This window comes from Antechinus flavipes, chromosome 2 (assembly GCF_016432865.1).
Source record: "Antechinus flavipes isolate AdamAnt ecotype Samford, QLD, Australia chromosome 2, AdamAnt_v2, whole genome shotgun sequence".
Taxonomy (NCBI): domain Eukaryota; kingdom Metazoa; phylum Chordata; class Mammalia; order Dasyuromorphia; family Dasyuridae; genus Antechinus; species Antechinus flavipes.
The window spans coordinates 336,811,814-336,829,730 of record NC_067399.1 but is presented as its reverse complement, the minus strand read 5'-3'; the positions used below and the strand labels follow the sequence as shown (position 1 = coordinate 336,829,730).

At 33.6% G+C, this 17,917-nt stretch overlaps 1 protein-coding gene across 3 annotated transcripts in view; it reads right to left on the bottom strand.

The window, feature by feature from the left end:
- The window catches only part of FUT8 (fucosyltransferase 8), a 425,078-nt gene that overhangs the window by 369,183 nt on the left and 37,978 nt on the right, over positions 1-17,917 (bottom strand). Inside the window, exon 1 of one of the 3 annotated variants that reach the window (XM_051977838.1) lies at positions 14,305-14,431. The exons of the other annotated variants lie outside the window; for them this stretch is intronic. The gene's annotated coding sequence lies outside the window, so the exon portion shown is untranslated. Of the gene's footprint in view, positions 1-14,304; positions 14,432-17,917 lie in introns of those variants that run through there. 3 annotated transcript variants of the gene reach the window in all.

Below are 17,917 nucleotides of genomic sequence, written 5' to 3'. Positions count from 1 at the left end.
TTTTTATGTTTGCCATATCCAACAACTACCATTTTTTTCCTTAAAGACAATATTCATGATTCATCATATGTACAATGTCAGTAAAATCCAAAGTCTGTGGCTTCTCAATCCTTATTACTAATTCATTGCATCAAATTTCTTACTATCCTATTATTCTCATCTTTACAATGAAGTAACCAAGTTTCAAAGTATACATGGAGTTTATTTGTAGAATTAATGAGTTCTTAGAATTTAATCTCACACTATTATCCTACAAGTTCAATTTAATAAATAATCCAGAGTTTAAAAGCCATGACTAAGAGGATGTTATAGGACATAAAAAAGATAGTTTCCCCATAACAAAAAAAAGTACCTAGACTAATGAGAAAAATAACTGAGACAGGGAAATCTTCACATCAAATACTTCTGATAAAAGGTGAATATCTAAAATTTATAAGGAAGTGATATCTAATTGATAAGATGAACAATTTTTGAAAGGGAACTTACTAATAATTGTTAGTGGCCAGAACTCTAAAACAAGGATTCTTACAAGGTGTTAAGTCAGTGGAATTGATGAGACAATGGTTATCTAGTTTAGCATGGTAATTAATAGTTCTCTAAATTCAGTATGATTGATTTAATCTTACAACAAATAATGGTTTTCTAGTGATATAATGAATGGTTTATACTCAATGTAGAGCATATAAGCTGGGACTGAGATTCAGAGACAAACTTAGAAGGGGTCAGAGACTCAGAAGGGCCAGACACAGACTCAGAAGAGAGGCAGAGCCAGATTCATTCACTTCATCTCACAGCACCGTGGTGGCTGGCTTCCTGCATTTCTCCACAGAGACCAAGCCCTGTCTGAAAGGCCTCAAGAAAACTAGCCCTGGCCCCAGACAAGGAAACTAGATTTTGAAGGAGACAATAAAGAATTTGGACTTTAACACCTGGCTATTCTTGTGATGATTAATCTGCTGAAATGAAGGCTGGTCCCAAAACCTCCAGAAAACGAAACAAAGAACATTGCAAATAATCATGTGAAAAAAATGTTCAAAATCACTGAAAATCAAAAATTCAGATTAAAACACTAAGATTCCACCTGGCCCCCATCAAATTGCCAAAATTTGTCTGGACCCAATGCAGTAGAAACAGACACTATTTATTACATTAATTGTAATATAATTGTAATCACTGAAAAATTAATTAGTCAAACCTTTTTGGAAAGCAATTTGGAAATATACAATAATAATGACCAAAATTATCACCTTTGCCCCATTAATCCCACTATTAGGCCTATCCACTAAATAGATTATTAATGAGTAGGAAGAAGTCTAGCAGCACTATTTTTAATAGTTTAAAAAAACTGGAAGGAAACTAACTGTCAGAAGAATAATGGCTGAACAAGTTGTGTTACATGAACATAATAGCCTATTATTAGGTTAAGTATGATAAATATAAAATATTCAAAGAAACATAAAGATTTATATGAAATGGTACAGAGAGGTCAAATAATTATATAAACATTGACCACAATTATGTGTTTAAACAAAAGCAACAGTAACAAATTCACAATATATATAAACTTCAAAAAGAATTACAACTGCTAGTGGCTACAATTAAATATATGTGTATCTGTATGTGTGTGTATGTACATACACACACAGATACATGTAGATCTTTCAAAATTGTTTTTAAAAAATTAACAATAAAAAAGTAACAAATAAAGGCATCTAAAAAAATCACACAAATGTGTTTGATTTATTGATTTATATTTTCTTATGATCTTATTCAGATATTTGAATACCTGTATATGACAACAGAAGTCAAAAGGTGTTTGTTGTGTGTGTGTAGTTTTTTTTTTTTTTTTTTTTTTTGGGGGGGGGGCCTTGGAACCTCATCTAAAACTGGAGTATTAAAGAGTTATCAAGGCCACTAAGAAGTTAAGTGACTTCACCACAGATCACATGTATGGAAAGTACAAGTTCAAAACAAAACAAATCCAAGGCTTCCTAATTAATAAACTCAGGTTTCTCCCTACTACTCCATTCTGCCTCTAAGAAATTATGACAAAATATGTATTTTTTAAAAATTATTAACAAAAAATTTCAATCTTTCATTTAATTACAGTAACAAAGAAATTAGGGCAGTTAGGTGTACAGTAGATAAGAAGTTCCAGGCCTAGAATCCTTCTGAGTTCAAATCTGGCTCAGATACTTCTAAACTATGAAACCTTGGACATTTCACTTAAAACCCTTTTGATTCAGTTTCTTCATCTATAAAAGGAGATGGAGAAGAAAATGGCAAAATATTCCAATATCTTTACTAAAAAAATACCAAATGAAGTCACAAAGAGATGGGCATAAGAAAAATGACTGAACAACAAAGTGAGAAATGGATTCTAATCTATCACTATCTGGTTGTGAAATAAAAAACAACCATAGTTACTAGACCTATAGGGAATTACCAGAAATGGCAACTCTTTCTATCCATTCAACTGGCACTTTAAAGTGTCAACTTATGTGATGACCCCGTCAGCACCCAGGTTACTTTAGAATCAACCCGAGTCAGGATAAGCACAAGTCCTTGATCTTTTTATTCTTTGTGGACAGCCACAAGAAGTGAGAGGAATGGCAACACAAATCAGGCCAGGAGTCACTCTGGCTTTCTTACTCCATCTCTTTTTCCCCTCCTTCTCATCTCCCTATATAGACCTATATAGACGCACAGAATGGTGGGGCAGGCCATTTTCTAACCAAATGCTAATAGAGTATTGTCCAATTGATAATTAGCCTTAAGTGCTTGGACCTCAGGGCATCTGCTCAGTTTCAGCCCATTACAAACTTACATTCTTAAAGAGTTGTCTAAAATCCAGGTCATTTTGGATCCAAAGCTGGCACTCAAAGCAAACCTGTTCCTCTAGGCCTGCCTCTCTTATATTATTTTGCCTAAATAAATGTCCTTAATGACAGCAGCCAAATGTGTGACCTAATTTTTAAAAGCCAGTATCTAATGAATCGTAAGAATTTTACTGTGAGCACAATGCTAAAACCCTTGTAGAAATGTAGATTATTTATCTTGAAAGCAGTCACATTTTAATCTATTATCAATAACTGGCACTTCAGATCTTTTCAGTAAAGTAGGTTTTAACCAGAAGAAAACATAATGGCACTAACACCTAGACTTATTGAGAAAGGAACCAGCAAAATACAAACTTTGTCAATGTTGCCAAGGCTACTGCTTATAAGAGACATATCAGAATATCAAATATTATTGCCTTCAAACAAATCCAATTTGTATGTATGTATGAAATCCAATCTAAACTAAGTTAACTTCTTTAATTTATAGTCTCTGTTGATGGGTCTCTGAGAAGGCAATATATATATATTGGATTTAACATATATTTTAACAGATTTAACATGTACTGGACTATCAGACATCTGGGGAGGAGGTGGATGGAAGGAGGAAATAATTTGGAAGAGAAAACTTGGCAAGAGTCAATGTTGAAAAATTACCTATGCATATGTTTTGTGAATTTAAAAGTTTTAATAAAAAATAAATAAATTGGGAGGGGGAGAAAAATGAAAAATGAGATTTCAAAATTCATTTACTGAATATGTGGGATAAAAGTGAGACGTTAAGAATGACATAGATTACAAAAGTCTGGATAACTGAAAGTTTGGTAATAAGCATCAAGTAATACTAACAAGTAAGATCCTACCATGTGCTAGGAATTGTGCAAAGTGTAGAACATGAACAGTGAGATTCAGAAGACAAGCAATCCAATTTGGGTATATTTCAGACCCCTGACCAGAGATCCCAATGAAACAGAGACCAGAAATGAAGTACCATCAGTGAAAAGGGGTCACTATAGAATTGATTCTTTCTTTCTTAAGTATCATAAAGGCTAAATGGTTCATAGAAAATCTGAGTAACAAATAGTAGATAAAAATTGGCCCCATATTTATTATAAGAATAGATCAGCTAGAATTACTAAAATGTATTTTCCTAAGGAAAAAGATGTTTTTCAAATATATAGATAGCTCTCTCTCCTCATTTCATACTATAGAAATATACACAAAATTAACTCTTTCAATTAACAATTATTAACCCTTTCAGATTCTCAGCGCCTCCTGGGGAAGGCATAATCCCCTAGATAAGTTATCTTTCCAAGATGCCAGAGCCTTTGATTCAATTAGAAATCCTGGTCAAAAACCTTTTGAAGTGTTGTTAATTTCAATAGGAGCTCGGGCTGTCCCAGCCCCCACTGGGTCTGACCTGCTTGGGTTGTCCCAAGACCACAGCTTCCTTCACTAAAGGTCTTTGGCAGATGGACCCAGATAGCTCACTCAGCAATCAGGACCCTTTTGTCCACTGAGAATTGCATTCTCTCAATGCAAAACTCCATTTTCCAATAGATCTGCCACTATAGAAGTCAGTTTCTTGGTAAACTGATTTCTATGTAACAATATGCTTGCTTTCATTTTGCAACTAATAATCCAGGAATGAGTGAATTCTTTCACTACTAAAACCTGCGACTGATTTAAAAGGGATTCTTAGCAATTCTCGTATTGCCACTAACCTCTAGACTGTCAGGAATCTAGACCACTCATATTGACTGAACACTACCATAAGGTAGCAGGAAGTCAAAGAAGATAGTAGCTGAGTTGCATCCTGAAGAAAGGGAATCTATGAGGTCAGGTTCAGGAAAATTAGTAGATCAGGTTGACTGGAATACAGTAAGGAAATTAGAATGAGTAATATGAATAGTACATACACTCCAGATAGCAGCAACAACCAGTACAAAAAAAAAAAAAAAAAAAAAAAAAAAACAAAACACAGACCAGATATGGGAATGTCATAAATGAGAAACCAGGAAAACACCAAGTTTATCTAGACTACAGAGGGAGGGAAGGGGTAATATCCAATGAGGCTGGAAAGTTGGAGCCATGTTGTATAGGGTTTTAAAAACAAAACAAGGGGATATACATTTTATTTAGGATCAATAGAAAGCTACTGGAGTTTGCCGAGTAAAGGAATAACATGATCAAATATGCACAGAAAAATTACTGGCAAGAGTACATGGAATGGACAAAGTGGAGAGGAGACTTGAAGCAGAGAGAATAATTTTAGGATGTTGTTGCAATAATCAAGGACCTAAAGTAAGATGATAGCTATATGAGTTAAGAGAAGAGACCATTTGGGAGAGAAACTGAAAAGGCAGAAATGGTAAGAGATGTCATTTATTTTGGAATATTTAGATATTTTGGAATTTTGCCATACTTATCTGTATGTAGGAATGAGAAAGAGTAAAGATCCAAAATAACAAACTTGACACTTTTTGATTATTTGGTAGAGATGACAGTCTGGAAAAAAAGGGAGCAAATAAAAATACAATATATAGAACTTGTGTAGATGAAGAAAAGTCCTTATTTAAGGACCAAACTAAAAAAAGTTACAAAACAGAGAGTTTATTATATAGTCACAACCAGATACTGCAAGATATTAATAAAACTGTACCTCTGAGCAACTTGTCTGAACTATTTTTGTTCTCTGCAATAGCAACTACTGGGTTAAAACTGTTCATATACCTCAATATTTGAAATCATTAAGATTTCTTATTCTCTTACATCTATGAAATAGTAATTATTATTAAGGTGGGAACCTATTAGAAAGCTCCTTCTTAGATATCTCAAAATGCTTTATAATTCTAACCTGTTTAATCACACAACAACCTTCGTCAGTATTATACAAATGCTTATTCCTCATTCTAAGGCCCAGGAATAATCTCTACAAGGTTAAGAAGTCAAAACCATATCCTGAAATCAAAATTTATCTGCAAGTCAATACATGGTGAAGTCTTAGAATTCTTCCGCTGTTTCCATTCCAGATTTGCCCAAGTTCTATAAGAAAATGACCACTTTATAGTAGAAACTTGCCCAAAAGCTACATTTACATATGTATTGAAGTGCCCCAAATCCTACAATCACCATTAAACAAAGGACACAAAAAAGCAAAGCATTTCAATAACTTTAATTTCACAACTGACCAAACACTTCAACAATTCACATTAATATTTATTGATTATAAAAGAACAAAGAAACAACAAACTAAGAATTTTTAAAAATCGAGAAACATTTCCTATAAGAGAGACTAAAATGAGACTGGCAAGCAGAGGTACAAGAGGATAGGAGAAATTTTTAGTCAGAGAGAACAATCTGTCAAAAACAAGAGCCAAAATGCCAGGTTCAGGACAATTAGTAGTCCAGGTTGACTGGAATACAGAAAGGAAATAAGAGTGAGTAACATGGAATAAAATCTATAAAGGTAAATTGGCAGCAGGATACAGAAGGCTTTCATAGATGCAATAGGGTATTACTGAATTTCTTCAGTACTTTTGTAAAGATATTTTAAGATAACTACCTCCCTACATTTGTTCATCAGCCTTCAGAGTATGGTACTATTCTGAAGAGGCAGGATTATAATGATTAAAGTGAACTCTGTATGATCTGAGTGAGCCCAGTAGCAAACCCAAATGGTCTTGCATCTTCTCAGAGCAAGAGGGAAGTCACAACCCCAGGCAAAATTTCACATTTCCTTGAGACTTCCCTTAGACTCATACATAAAATGGGTCTCCAAAAAATGACTTTTTGAAGTCTCCCTCGAGTAATATATGCCCACAAAGAGAATCCCTCTTGGTGTTTCTTTAACAATAAAGCTTTTTTTTTTTTTTTTTTTTTAACCATAGCCTTTGGGTTTAAAGCTAATTCATTGGCTCAGAACTCGGGTCTTGGGAGATAAGGAACCACACCCATTCCTGCTAACCTCTTCTTCAGTATCCTCAACTCTCCTCAATGAAAAGCCAAGGAGTAAGAGGATTTAAGAAGTAGCGGGAATTGAAAAACAGGAGTAAACCTGAAACAGCATGGAATGGATTTGGTGGTGTGTCAAGAGCAGAGTTCAAAAATCTGCCTTACTAGTTGTGTGACCCTCAGCAAATCACTGAACTTTTTTAGCCTCACTTTACTAATCTATAAAATGGGGTTAATAATAGCAACCTACCGTACACAGAATTATTGTGAGGATCAAATGAAATAATAATTGTAAAGTATTTTGCACATCTTAATTGCTACATAAATGCTAGGTTCTACTGTTGTTATCACTACCACCAGCATTATCACCCATCATCTGTGACAAAATGGCAGTGTCTTGATTCCTGAGCCTGAAGGAAGTCTTCAGTGTGGCCAACATTCCTTTTATAACCATGCAGACAGAAAGCGCTGCAATTTAAACAATGGAGAGAAATGATCCCAAAGTCACCTGAAGAAACAGTAAAACAGAGGATTTTCCATTTTGAGGGAGGGAGAGGAATCATGGCACCTTTTGTCTAATGAAGACACCTTTTGTCCTGGCAAAAGGAAATTATATTGAAATTTGGTTTTCAAAATATTTTTAAAAGAAGGTTCATGGATCACAGGTAAAGAACAATCTATACTATAATGAAATGAGAACAGGTTTTGAAATCAAAAGATTTACAAGTTAGAAATTTGCTATTTAATAGCTGAATGATCTTTTATGAAAGTCACTTAATCTCTCTGAGACTTGGCACAACCTACCTCATTTGGTCACTGTAAAAAAATTGCTTTATATAATATATATATAAAATATAAATTAAAAATAATTTAATTAAATTAAAATAATTTAATATCTTGAGGCCTGTTTTCTCATCTTAAAGCAACTACTATTTTTATTCTTAATTTCAGCCAAAACCCAAACAAAATAGAATTCAAATTTTGTCTTTATTAAATAACAATACCATTTTTAATAATAGCAGAAATAAATAGCTCAAGCAAGACATTTGTTCCTAGTTCCTAACCTCAAGAATTACATCCATGAGGAAAGACAATGAATAAAAAGGGAACTGAAAAGAAGTTTCCTTTTCAAGGTCCAGAAAGAGTTTGGGGAGTCAGGGACTAAAACAAACCAAAGTGTTTCCTCTAATCGAGACATTAATTAATTGCACCTGCAAGAGATACAGCGAAAACCAGGGAGTCATGAAAGGAACCAGTTTTGGAATAAACAATCAGTAAATATTTATTAAGCACAGCAGGCATGGTACCTTACATACAAGTTTGAGATTTAGGTCCTACAAGTATTCTTAATCCCATTTTACAGATTAAGAAAACAGGTTCATGGAGATGATGATTTGATCACTCAACTTGTAAATGATAGAGGGTAGGATTCAAACCTAGAAGTTTCCAGGTTCCGAGGCAAATTCTCTATAATGCCACTCTCCATGATGGGAAAAAATTGTTCTATTTACTAAAAGCATTCAAGACTGTGATAAAACTAAAATTAAGAGTATTAAAATACTGTGTTATCTTACTCCTCCAAGAAAGCAATTTTTAAAAAATATATGTAGTACCTTGTACAATGTCATATACAAATATGCATACATGACTAGGCCATAACTAGGCATATTATCTATAAGGAAAAAATTATTTCAGTAATAAATTGTCTTTTTAGTTATGCCTCACTTTTCTGTAAGGTTATTGTGTGTTTTGCTTTGTAGGCAAGCTGTACCCAAGAACAAGTTTAATAGCATTTTAATTTCCCAAGAATAGTGAAAATGTCAAAGTTTATATTTCACATTAAGAAGCCGACTTCACTCACCGATTTCACCACATACAATAAAATCTATGGGCAAATATTGGGCAAAAAGCATTACTTAAACTAACAATTCCTCTTCTGAAAAATAAGCACAAAATTCATTCATGAATTTACTAATTGCTCTTCTTTGCTACCTAGACTCTAATAGAGTGTTACTTAAATGTTTACCAGGGTTAGTCTCTAACACATACAGACTAGTGAGCCCTGCCTGCACAGATCACTTAACCTCTCAATCTTAAAGGTAATTTTTCTAAGACTAGACGAAGTGCCATCCCAACATTTAAACTAACTTAGTCATGCAGGCTATGATGAAATAGCCATTTGTCTTTTGGGCCCCAGGGTAAGTTATCTAAGCTTCCAGTATTAGGTAAGGGTTAGTTTAATAAGGTACCATAAATACCCAACAAAAGAAAAAAAACTGTCTGGTATGAAGAGCCAAAAAATTTTAAGCAGATTTTCCAGATTGCAGAGGACACTCTGCCCCTAACTTCCACGATGTGGAAGGAATAACTGTATAATGAGAAGCAGGGTAACCTAATGGATGGGGTTCATCCTAGGGAATCTGGAAAGCCTGATTCAAATCCTATCTCCAACATTGCCTCTATGACCTAGGCAAAGGTATCTCACAGGGGTCCTCAAACTACGGCCCGCGGGCCAAATGCAGCAGCTGAGGATATTTATCCCCATCACCCAGACTATGAAGTTTCTTTATTTAAAGGCCCACAAAACAAAGTTTTTAATTTTACTATAGTCTGGCCCTCCAACAGTCTGAGGGACAGTGAACTGGCTCCCTATTTAAAAAGTTTGAGGACCCCTGCATCTAGAGCAATAAGAGATTTCTCTCTCATCAGTAAAATGAGCAAGGTGGAATTGTCTTTAAAGGTCCTTTCCAGCTGTAAATCTATAATCCTATGAAGATGCCTCCTTCCATTAGAACAGAAGCTCACTAAAGACAGGAAGGGAGGGAAAGGGGGAAAGGAAGAAAGAAGGGGAGGGAGAGGAAGAGAGGGGCAGGAGGAGAGAGGAGGAGAAGGAAATCTGTAGCCCTGTTAAAAAATGCCTCCCAGCAGAAAGAGTTTGTAGAACTCCTTGTCTCACTTTACTTACACAATAGCTAATAATTTATTATGGTTGAAACTACCCTTATTCTGAAAAGTCTCCTACTCTAGGGACAAGATAGAGGTGGCTAAGAACTCATGCTTTCTAGTCTGTTTCTGGAAACTGGTTGATCTGTTTCTGGAAAGGAGAAGAGATTTACCAAATTGGAGAAGGAACTTGGGTTGGAGAAGGTAATGTTGGTAATCTTGGAATTTCTGGATTCCTATTCCATTTACATTTATGTATGAATTGATTATTCATAATAAATTCTTCATTCTTAGTTGCTTAGTATTTTGATTTTACCTGATGGTTCTCAGATTATTTTTGTTGGCTTTTTATTATCTTGTCTTCTTGGAAAAGATTTTATAATTAGGTAATCAAAATATAATTATGTAACTAAAACATATGATGAGGTAAGAACAACAAAAAATAAATTTATCAATATTTACTGAGAGCCTTTCTGCTAGATACAAGAGGCAAAAAACTCAAGAATTACAGAATACAATGTATCCCATTGTGTTTGTTTATAGATTTGTTTATAGATTATTACTACTATTCCTCTTCATTAGGGCAAATAATCAAAAACTGCCCATATATTAAATTTCTACTGTGTTAAAAATCTATGTTTACAAAGTGATTTATAGTTTAAAAACAATATACCTATTACAATATACCTCAGGTCTCCCAACTACTGAAATCATTGCTCTTCTCATTATGTGGCCTTAATGGCAGATCCAGAAGCTTAATTTTTAGCAAGCATTTCCATTATTTAATGATTCTTTATTTAAAAGAATCATTAAATAATGGAAATGCTTGCTAAAAATTTCAGTAACTTCTGTAGGAAGTTCCTGTGAAACTTGTTCAATATTATGTGTGAATATGTATATATAATGAGGGAAGTCCACAACTGAACAGGGCAGAAAACTGAATCAAGTATTTCCAGGAAATTCCTAAAAACTTTTACTAACCTTCACAGCTTCCCATAAGCGGCTGCAAAATATGAAAATCCAATTCTTCCAGAGAACTACAGATGATCACATAAGGGATAAGAGAATGGTGAATGTAAGCAGGAAGCAAACCATAACTAGAAAGGAACTCCAAGTAAGAGGAGTCAAGGATGTCATCAAAGAATTATATGTCCAAAAAAGAAGATGGGCTGGTCAAGTGGGACATGTGAGGATTTACAGTGATAGTGTTCCACTAGTTTCTAGGCCATGCTAGGGTATGAAGGCCTTTTGTGGAGATAGGAGGTACACAGGTGTTAAATCAATCAAATCAATAAAATTTTTTATGTATCTACTATTTTAAGCATCTACTATGGGAGATGCTATATACAGGATAAATGGCGTTTAAATAAGAGTTACACCTGACTTTTTCAATATATTGATCAATTGGTTTGGCGATCCCTTCTTATTTTTCTTTTCTACTGTTTCAAAAAATAGTATTTATTAACAGGATCAGTCTATGGGAGAGAAAGGATACAGAGGAAAAACTATGATGATGTAAAAAAACAGGATATTAAAATATATTTTTAAAAATGCAATATAGAGGACACAAGAACATGAAAAAGAAATACTAACGATTCCTAAGCAGTTTCATATTATAAACTAAAGGCTAGTTTAAAAGAGAGAAAATTACTGATCTGCTGACAAAACCTCAATTACTCTACTATCATTACAATAAAATCACTCTGAGCTGGCCTTAAATAAGCTTTGCCCCCTAAACCATCTCTCCTTTCCCCATTCCATTCTAGTTCTATAAGTTTAAGAAATTGTTGCTGAATGGCAGAGAGGATCGTTCATTCATAGTATAATTATAGATATTTAATTAGAGGGATTCTAGATGTGATCTGGTCCAATCTCTTCAACTTACAGATGAAGAAATCAAGGCCCCGGGTGGGTAAGCAATCTCTCCAAATTCATAAAGGGCAGTGATGGCAGGTGAGAGTTGAACCCAAGTCAAGTCCTCTAATTCAAGAGCCAGGGCTTTTTCTACTGTTTCCTACTATCTTCTTTCTTAATGGTATTTCCACAAAACTTCAATGTTAGCTTCCTATTTCTTTGACACACATAACTATACATTTCCAAATCTACTATATGCGAGCTAGAATTTAACTATGTTTTTTGTTATTGCTATCTTAAAATTAGATGCCATCACCCAAATTCTTTCAGTTTATTTTGTTTAAACTAGCATTTCAAATATTATTACCATGGTTGAAAATTACTAACTGAACACTTTTAAAAGTCTGTTCAAAGTTATGGTATATGATTGTTATGGAATATTACTGTTCCATAGGAAATAATCAACAGGATGATTTCAATGAGGTCCGAAGAGACCTACATGAACTGATGCTAAGTGAAGTGAGTAAAACCAAAAGCTCATATACAGCAACAGCAAGATTATATGTGATCAATTCTGATGGATGTGGCTCTCCTCAACAATGAAGTGATTCAGACCAATTCCAATGGTCTTGTGATGAAGAAAGACATTTGTACCCAGAGAGAAGACAGTGGGAACTGAATGTGGACCACAAAATAGTATTTTACTCTTTTTGTTAATTGCTTGCACTCATTTTTTTTTTCCTTTTTGATCTGAATTTTCTGGAGCAGAATGATATTTGTAGAAATATGTATAGAGGAATTGCACATGTTCAACATATATTGGATCACTGGCCAATAGAGGGAAAGGATGGGGGAAGGGAGAGAAAAAAATTAGAACACAGGGTTTTGTAGGGGTGAATGTCAAAAATTATCCATGCATATATTTTGAAAATAAAAAGCTTTAATAAAAAATAGTGTTCATTTTGCTTTGGTCTCAGTCCAATTTTTCAAATTTATTATATTATTTTAGTATCTCACACCCAGAAAATGGAAGTGACTGGTAATAGCAGACTACACTCTACAAACTGGGTTTCCAATTAATTTCATTAGGCCGTATTGTAGGAAGCAGTCAATTAACCATAATCTCTCTCAAGCCTAAATTGCACATCAAATTCTAACAGATGAATCCCATAAGATAACAATCTTACTCCCAGTTTCTATTTTTTTTCTTTTTGCCATCTATAACTTTTCTCGTTCCCTCATATTTTCATGGAGTCATTAAAATGAATGGATAAAAAAAATTTAAAAAATTAAAAAATTAAAAAAAAATAAAAAAATAAAAAATGAATGGATAGCATCAACATGGTTACTTAATATTCAAGCTAAAAGGCCCTCTTCAGCAATGAGATGAACCAAATAAGTTCCAATAGAGCAGTAATGAGCTGAACCAGCTACACCCAGCGAAAGAAGAACTCTGGGAGATGACTATGAACCACTACATAGAATTCCCAATCCCTCTATTTTTGTCCACTGCATTTTTTATTTCTTTCACAGGCTAACTGTACACTATTTCAAAGACCAATTCTTTTTGAACAGCAAAATAATTGTGTGGACATGTATACTTATATTGTATTTAATTTATACTTTAACATATTTAACATGTATTGGTCAACCTGCCATTTGGGGGAGGAGATGGGAGGAAAGAGGGGAAAAACTGGAACAAAAGATTGGCAATTGTCAATGCTGTAAAATTACCCATGCATATAACTTATAAATAAAAAGCTATAAAAATAAATTTAAAAATATTCAATTTAAGAACAAAAATTTAAAAATTATCCTCATTTCAGAATAACATTTTGATATTTAAAGCTTGATTTGTAGTTATAAAGAAAGATGTGCAAAGTAAATTCAGAGTTTCTACCAAAAAGGAAAAAGAAAGGGAAGAGGGGATGAGGGGGAAGAACAGAAGAAAATATTTAGAACATTAATGCCAAAATAAAAAGAAATGGTCTACATCCTGTCATATTAGCCTTGATTAGATTTCAGAATTTATAAAAGCACAAAACTCCATTTTTTATCCGTATGTGTCTTTTAACTGGAAGCTTCTGCCTACTCATCTCTACTTACTATCTTCCCTGGTTTCCTTCAAAATTCAGTTCAAATCCTACCTTCTATATGAACGTTATGGAATATTATTGTTCTGTAAGAAATGACCAGCAGGATGAATACAGAGGACTGGCGAGACTTACATGGACTGATGCTAAGTGAAATGAGCAGAACCAGGAGATCATTATATACCTCAACAACGATACTGTATGAGGATGTATTCTGATAAAAGTGGATCTCTTCGATAAAGAGATCTAATTCAGTTTCAATTGATCAAGGATGGACAGAAGCAGCTACACCCAAAGAAAAAACACTGGGAAATGAATATAAACTGCTTGCATTTTTGTTTTTCTTCCTGAGTTATTTATACCTTCTGAATCCAACTCTTCCTGTGCAACAAGAAAACTGTTAGGTTCTGCACACATATATTGTATCTAGGATATACTGTAACCTATTTAACATGTATAGGATTGCTTGCCATCTGGGAGAGGGGGTGGAGGGAGGAAGGGAAAAATCGGAACAGAAGTGAGTGCAAGGGATAATGTTGTAAAAAATTACCCTGGCATGGGTTCTGTCAATAAAAAGTTATGTAAAAATTAAAAAATAAATAAACTGAAAAAAAAAATCCTACCTTGTAGAAGAGGCCTTTTCTGGTCTTTCAGCAACCAGTTGGGAAAGAAACTCACCTCGACCACCAGTACTTTCCCCTCTCAGATTAACTTAAATACTTTCAATTCTTGTATCTACATAATTATGTGGTCTCCTCCATTAGAATGCAAATCCCTAGAAAGGAAGGACCAGTTTTTAGCACAGTCCCTGGCACAATACTTGCTTACTGACAATTACAAATTTATCTCCCTATATTTTAACAAAAGGTACACCTTAAATGAAATAACAAATATGCAGAATTTTGAAACATCTACACTACAAAAAATGTAAGATATCATACTATTATTATATCTTCCATAATCTAATTGCCCTGTAACAACCCATTCCCACAGACCTGATCCAGCACTTAGCTGCATAAAAAATACTAGATTGGGGGTTAGAAAACTTGATTTCAAATCTTGGGACCTTATAATTCATGTCTATAATCTTTGGCAAGTTTCTTTACATCTATGCACCTCAGTTTCCCCACTTCCAAAATTAGGAAAGTAAACTACATGAAAAATAAGGTTTGTGTTCAGCTCTAAATGCATTCTGATCCAGGAGTTATTCCATTTAAAAAAAAAAAAAATTCAGGACTTTTATATGTAATCAAAGATTAGATAATTCTACCAGCAATGCCTAACAATTTCACTGTAAGGAATATACCAAGCCATGAACAAACTGGGCACACAAAAAATAAAAATATGCCAGCATAAAAATTTTGTAAATAGAATCAAGCATTCAAATAATCAGAGACACGCCTCTTAACTAAAATATTTTTCATCTACTATTTTAAAAAAAAGATTAAGTTTCAATAAAGTACTGCCCTGTTCAGTAAAGCAGCTGTAGTAGTAGCAGAAAACATTACTGGTATTTTAATTTCTTATTCCTTAATCACATTTTCTTCCTCGATCTGGTTTCTTTCCATTTCTTCTTCCCTACTAGTTTTCAAGGTTGAGATGTACAAATTTTAAGCACTGAAATATAATGGGTTAACAGAATAAAAAAGAAATTTCTGCTAAATGGCTATTGAGTTATTTTAAATGAGAGACAAAAAAAGTTTGTTTTGTTCTATTTTCTCTCCAATCTTTTTAAATGAATGTGGAGGGTGAGGCATATAAACAAAAACAACGAATGTGCTAGGGTTTAGTTAAAAGACTACTTTCTTTCTTTAAAATAGATTTTTCAGTTTTACTTCACTGATCCCTTTGTTCTCAAGATTTTTATTTTAATAAAAATTTAACCAGTGCAAAAGGCAAACAATTCACATCTCATCCTGAGTTATGTTTTTCAATATCTTTCTTGCAAAACTTCTATATAGGATTTACCCAATATACTACCTGAGCACTGACTGGCTCACCTAAGATTTTTTTTTTTATGGCTACAAGTACAACTGGACAATCTACCTATTTAGTATCAGTCTTCACTCTAACTAGATGTCAACCCAATCTTTTCTGGTCTTTAATTTTAATGTTTTTTTCCTCAATACTTAACAAGTGTGAGTTTTTGCTGATATGGTAGATGTAAAAAGGCCGCAACTTGTCTTTCAACTTTCCTTTGAGTCACTTATGAAACATCCATGAAATATTATCAAGGTACCCAATAAGTTGCAATCATATAAAATCAACCAAAGAATGCTTGTAGTAAAAACTTAAAGTTTAATTCACAAAGAACTAGAAACAAAGAGGGTAGCCATATATTGGGAAATGATAAGACAAGCTCCAGAAAGTAAATGCTATATATTTTATTCACTAGAGCTTCTGGTAGAAAAGTAAAATAAAAAACAAAACAAAATTTTGTCTTTCATAGCTAGCTCTTCCCTAAATTGTTTGAGTAATCCTCCTTAAGTTCCTCTTTCTCAACTGTCAGTCATAATTGGTCAGCTTATTTTGTAAAGGCCATCAGAGACAGGGCCAAGATTTCATCATCCAATAGCAAGCTGTCCCTCTGAAGGACCCACTTCACAACTCTTAAAAGAAAAACAACATATATGCATCTTTGCATTTCCTTTAACACATTAACCTCCTATGCATCTGTTACTTGTTGCTTTATATCATTTCATCAACTGCTCTGGGAATTACAAATCATAACCATCACCATCAAAAGCAGACAATCCATACCACAATTACTGCACAAATTTTATGAGAATTGAGAGAAGACAACTTATTTGTGGCCATGGGACCAAAAAAAGCCTTTTTGGAAAAAAAAAAAAGTTCATTTATAGAAAGACAAGTAAAGTGTTCTGAATTGATCGCATTCTAGAAAGCAATTAGGCATTAAGACTTTTTTTTCCAAGTGACTAAAATATCCATACTATGATGGAAGAAATTTCACCACTAGGCAGCTATTTCAAGGTTGATTCCAAGGTGGTCAAAAACAAAATGAAATATATCAAAATATTTATATACTAATGCTTTTCATTGTAGCAAAGAACTGGAAACCAAGTACATGTTCACCAACTAGAAAATTACTACACAATTTGTAATAGATGAATGCAATGGAATATAATTATGTTTAATAAATATAAAAAATTCAAAGAAGCATGGGAAGGCTTCTTATATAAATTAATAGACAATGAAATAACAGAACCAGGCAAACAATATACAAAATGAATGAAATGACATAAATGGAAGAAACAAACAAAAAGACTGAATTTTAAGTCATTATATAAGCAAGTTTGGTGCTGGAAAAGAAATGAAAAAATGTACCTCCCTATCTTTTGGTAACCTACAGATATAGAATATTGAATATACTATCAGACATAGCTGGTGCAGTAGTTAGTGTTGCTGAATTATTTTTGGTTTTTTTTTTTATTCTTTCTTACAAGGAATAAAGGGATAAGAATATATTTATAAATAAAGGTGGTATAAAAACATCATTTTAGGTAAAATATCTGTGTGTCTGGGTATCTAATTAAAGTGGCATTTGAGTTTGGCCCTGAAGGTAGGAGCAGAAATTAAACAAGTCCAGCTGGGAGAAGACAGGTATTGAAAACAGAAGAAAGAGTAAAGAAAACCAATGTGAGAAAATACAGGCTTGATAAATAGTCAAAGAATATGAACAGACAATTTTCAGATGAAGAAATTAAAACCATTTATAGTCATATAAAAAAATGCTCTAAATCATTATTGACCACAGAAATGCAAATTTAAAACAACTCTTAGGTACCATTACATACCTCTCAGATTGGCTAAGATGACAGGAAAAGATGAATGAATGTTGCAGAAAATGTGAGAAAACTGGGACACTAATATATTCATTATTGGTGGAGTTGTAAACTGATCCACTCATTCTGGAGAGCAATTTGTAACTATGCTCAAAAGACTATCAAACTGTGCATACCCTTTGATCCAGCAGTGTTTCTACTGGGCTTATATCCCAAAAAGATCTTAAAGAAGGGAAAGGGACCCATATGTGCTAAAATGTTTGTGGCAGCCCTCTTTGTAGTGGCTAGAAAGTAGAAATTGAATGGATATCCATTAATTGAAGAATGACTGACTAAGTTATGGTATATGAATATTATGCAATATTATTCTTGTATAAGAAACAATCAGGAGGTTGATTTTAGAGACCTGGAGAGACATGAACTGATGCTA